We start from the raw sequence: 5500 nt of genomic DNA, 5'->3' as shown, positions 1-5500 counted from the left end.
GTGTCCCCTTGGGAGATTATGAGTGAGGAGTATTATTATCTTGGTCTAGTGGTAATGACTTGGTCCACTATTTCTCACATTGACAAAATTCAGATTAATAACTTTGTAATGTTGTAACATTTTCCTTAGCATGCAAATAAAATGTAGGTAACATGGTAATTGTATCTTGGAACACATCCTGAACGTGTTTATAGTGGATGTTTCCAGTTTTCTTATTCCTCTCACCATTCATAAATATCTCTCCATTTGTTCCCAAAATTGTTTTTCTCTTTCTTTAAGGATTCAGATATTCTAAGTTACTTTTCTATCAACTTGTCACAATCCAGGTAAACACTTTTTGTTATTGGCATGTATCCTAGAAAGTAATATTATCTGTTCCCTTGTTCTAATTGAACTAATCTTACCCCAATACGCTCATTATCAGCAACTGTTTATAAGCATATACTGTATACAAAGAACACTATGCTAAGTCTTGGTAGAGTTTCTGGTACTAAGATGTATTTTACAGGGACACATAATAACGTTCTCTGGCTGAGACTCCACTAGCATAAATATAAGAACGTCACCTTTCCAAATCCCATCCTCCTCTGAAGAGATTGTTTCACATGTTCTCTGAAGGACCATTACGGCTCTCCTCTTTATATATATATATATAGTTTTTCCAGGGATAGTTCCAGAACCTAATGGGATTCTCATCCATCATGTTTACATGGCCACTTTAGGTCGTAGTTGGAGTTCCTGTTGCAGCTTGGTTACATCGTCTTTTCACTTACCATAAGCAGTGTCTCCATTCCTGAAGGTGATACTATAGCTATTAGCATTGCTCTAGTTCTTTTTATGCACACGCATGCACAGATACACACACACACACACACACACACTTGTACTGGGTAGTGGGCAGAAAGAACTCACTCTATGGATAAAAATAAATTGATGGATCCAACCAGTATTACTGGGATTTATTTCCCCTCAGAGCTTTTTTCCTCCCTGAAATAGTCTATGGTTATTAAGGGTCAGCATTTAGCCACTATTTCTCAGACTTGATAAAGAGTTTAATTCTAAATGTTGGTTACAATCTCCAATATATCTCATCTATGTGTCCACATGAGATTTATCAGAATCTTATGAATATAGAATCTCTAATAACCTATCTTAATAGAAAATAACTTCTCTTGCACATTCTGGAATTCTCATTACATACAAATAATTAAATATATAGTCCCTTCCTTCAAAGAGTTTACAGGTTAAGAGAAAGGAATGATATTGGTAATTTTCCCCAAGGGCTGTTTTTTTTTTATTGTTTGTTATTGTTTTTAATAAGTAAGTCCTCTAATTCAATATTGGGCAGAGAGTATTGCAGGAACCACTGACTCAGTGGTCAGTGTAAGTATTTCTTATTATGTATATGCTGTCATTACAAAAGGAAATCTACTGATAATCAGAATGCTTTCAGAGTACAAGAGCTTCAAACCATGCGTCTTTTTTGAGAATATGGAAGTTTGTTTAAGTGGACGTTGGTATGTCAATGAAGGAATAAAATATTATAGTTGTCACTTTAAAAATTAATTTTGTTAATGTTATATTACATTGATATTTCATTTATTGACTATTATTTTCATCATTTATGCTGATAATATCATCAATAAATTTCTTTTTTTATACCTGATATTTGTATTTCCTAGACATCATGAACATGTATCCCTATTTGCCTATGACAGTTCTTGTTTATACTGTTTTTTCTGACCTAATTATTAATTAGATGCTTCTTTTCACTTGTAATGATTTGGAAAGTTAGTTACATGGCCATCTTATTCATAGATGTATTAGGTTGGATTCATCCCACCCTACCCCAAAGCAAGATGTGAGTCACAGATTTGTATACATGTAGTTTGCTGTGGGAAGTAAGCTATGGGGACAGGTATGATTGGAGTAGGAAGAGTAAAGTGGGGAAAAAGGAAAGGCAATGCAAAGGTAATCCTAGTCACCTGGGCAGCTAGACATATTTACTTTGGGGAACTCTGAAAAAACATGTAAACTGTGTTTCATAATTTCAAGTTTGTCTGCCTGAGACATGGAATAATGGAATCTTTTATCCACTAATCTTTCATTCATCTTTACTTTTCTAAGTAGGCTCCATGCTGGGCATGCAAGACTTGAACTCATGACCCTGAGATCAGGACCTGAGCTGAGATCTAGTTGGATGCTTAACTGACTGAGCCACCAAGTCCCCCAACTAATTCTGTTTTCTATTAGATGAGAATTTCCCCAAGGGTTTTTATTCCATCACCCCCAAGGTTAGTACATACCTCAAATGTCTGAATGGAGTCCTACAGTGGCATTAGATAGAAAAAGATGTCTAGTACGTTGAGATAAAGTGCCATCAGGCTAAATATGTGTTTAGCTGCATCAGCAAAGTAGAGCAAAATTTAAGCCAAGTGTATGTGAGATAGGGCACAGAAGATGTCAAAGACAATCAACCACTGGTATCTCTTAGATACACTACTTATAGCCTCTAAAGATGACACAAGAAAAAAATTACAAGCCAATATCCCTGATGAATATAGACACAAAAATCATCAACAAAATATAAGCAAACCAAATTCAATAATACATTAAAAGGATTATACACCATGATTAAGTGGGATTTATTCCAGGGATGCAAGGATGGTTCAACATCTGCAAATCAATCAATGTGATACACCATATTAACAAAATTAAAAATAAAAATCTTAGGATCATCTCAATAGATACAGAAAAAGCATTTGACAAAATTCAATATCCATTTATGATAAAAGCTGTTAACAAAGTGGGTAGAGAGAGACCTTAACATAATAAAGGTCATATAATATATATTAAGTCAATAATATATAATAAGCCCACAGCTAATACCATACTCAAAGGTAAAATCTAAAAGCTTTTCCTTTAGAATCATGAATAAGACACATTAGGAATAAGACACTCTCACCACTTTTTTTCAACACAGTATTTGAAGTCCTAACCACAGCAATCAGGCAAGAAAAAGAAATAAAGGACATCCAAATTGAAAAGGAAGAACTAAAACTCACTATTTGCAAATGACATGAGATTATATAGAGAAAACTGTTCTTCACCAAAAAAAAAAAACAACCCATAAACAAACAAACAAGCAAAAAATTAATAAATCAGTATGATACTGGCATAGGAACAGATGCAATGGAACAGAAGAATAGAGCCCAGAAATAATTCCATGTTTATAGCAAATTGATCTCAACAAGGGTGCCAAGAATATACAAGAAAAGGACATCTCAGGAATGTTGGAATTATGAGACCAGGAATTCAAAACCAACTGTGATTTCTATGCTAGTGGCTTATTTGGGTAAAGTAGACAGCATAAAAGAACAGATGTTCAATGTAAGCAGAGAAATGGAAATCTTAAGAACCAAAAAGGAATGCTAGAGATAAAAAAATTCTAACAGAAATGAAGAATGCCTCTGATGGGCTTACTAATAGACTGAATATGGCTGAAGAATGAATCTTTGAGCTTGAAGGCACCTCAATAGAAACCTTCAAAACTGAAAAGCAAAGAGAAAAAAAAAATGACTGGAAAAAAACCCAAAACAAAACAGAACAAAATATCCAAGAACTGTGGGTCAACTACACAAAGGTGTAACATCCTCATGATGGGAATTTCAGAAGAAGAAGGAGAAAAGAAAATAAAATATTTGAAATAATAACAACTAAGAATTTCTCCAAATTAACCTCAGACACCAAACCACAGATTCAGGAAGCTCAGAGACCATTTAGCAGGATAAATAATAGAAAAACTATACTTAAGCATATCATTTTCAAATTACAGAAAATCAAAGAAAAACATCCTGCAAGAAGCTGAGGGGCTGGGGTGTGGGAAACAGCTTGCTTAGAGAAAAGCAAAGGTAAGAATTACATCTGACATCTACTTAGAAACCATGCAAGCAAGAAGACAGTAGTGAAATATTATAAAGTTTCAAGAGAGCGAAAAAACAACAAAACAGCCTGAATTCTGTATCCTGAGTAACTATCCTCCAAAAGTGAGGGAGAAGCAAAGACCTCTGACAAACAAATATTGAGAGAATGTTTTGCCAGTAGACCTGCCTGACAAGAAATGTTCAGGTACGTTCTTTAGAGAGAAGGAAACTGGCATAGGTTAGAAACTTGGATCGACATAAAGCGAGGAAGAGTATGGGAGAAAAAATAAGTGAAGCTGAGAAAACCGAGGCTCCAAGAGGTCACTCAGCTAATAAATGGCGCATCTCAGAATTAAACACAGTTATTCTGGCTCCGAAAACTGCATTCTTTTCACTATCCTACTGCTTCAAAGGATGGAGTCTTAGGGAAGAATTATGTTCAGGGGACAAAAGAACACAGCTCATGGGATAGAAGAAAGTTTAGTGGGTATTATGTTATGAAGACCAAGAGAAGATAGAGTTTCAAGATGGTAGAACTGGAAAATAGTCTTAGATCCTGCATTTGGTGAGCAAATGGTTCCTAGTAACTGTGGGAAGCTGGAGGGGGACGTGTTGGTAAGAAAGTAAAGGTGTTTGTATAGGAGCAAGACCTTAGCTTTCATGCCTTGCAATTGTGTTGGTGGAGTGGGCCACTCACTGTGGCCACGAACTGATGGAAATTCCATGTGGTTTATCAGGGAAGCCAAAGCCCTTGTTCTCAAGCAACTCACAACTTAATTGGGGACACTAGTTTTCGGATATGAAGACAACCAGAGAACACACACAATAACGGGGACCTAAGGCACTGGCCTCTTCCCATCCCACTTCTGCCTTTGGCCTGCCACTTTTCCTCAGCTGCCAATCAGGAGAGTACTAACACAATTCCTCTGCTGGACCAACCTCAGGCTTAGATGCCCCTTGCCAGAAAAGCATTCAGCTAACAAAGTGCCTGAAATATTGGGATTATCATCAATTCCTCGAACTAAGAATTTAAAAAGAAAGAAAGTTTACTGTTGATATCCCTTCATCTCCTCTATGCATTTCAGAAGTCTCTATTACTGTATGAAATAAGGAAAAAAGTTAATAGCTATTTTTTTAGATAATAGCATGTTTTGATCCAGAGAAGTATATCAAGATTTTGATACTGAATGTATCTATTTTATATATGAATGAGCAAAAGATTTTAATTTGAAGTTTCAGGCAGTATTGTATAATTCTGAAAAGAATATATTTTTGTTAGTGAGTGTACTTTTTTTTAACTTTTCTATGATTAGAAATTTTATATTCAAGAGTCTCCAGCAATATCACAAAACACCTGTTATACAAATTTTAGTAGCAGCATTATAACCCTAATGATTAACAATTCGATATAATGAGAATACTTTTATCTTCATAAAGAGATATAATAGAACTTATAACTACCATATAGTTTTCCCCTAAAAGATGAATCAAACCAATATATACACACACATATATATATATATATATATATATATATATATATATATTTTTTTTTTTTTTTTTTTTTTTTTTTTTTT

Source organism: Mirounga leonina, unplaced genomic scaffold (assembly GCF_011800145.1).
Source record: "Mirounga leonina isolate KUSES-001 unplaced genomic scaffold, KU_Mleo_1.0 Mir_128, whole genome shotgun sequence".
In the NCBI taxonomy this organism is placed as follows: Eukaryota; Metazoa; Chordata; class Mammalia; order Carnivora; family Phocidae; genus Mirounga; species Mirounga leonina.
Note: the sequence above shows the minus strand (reverse complement) of the source record.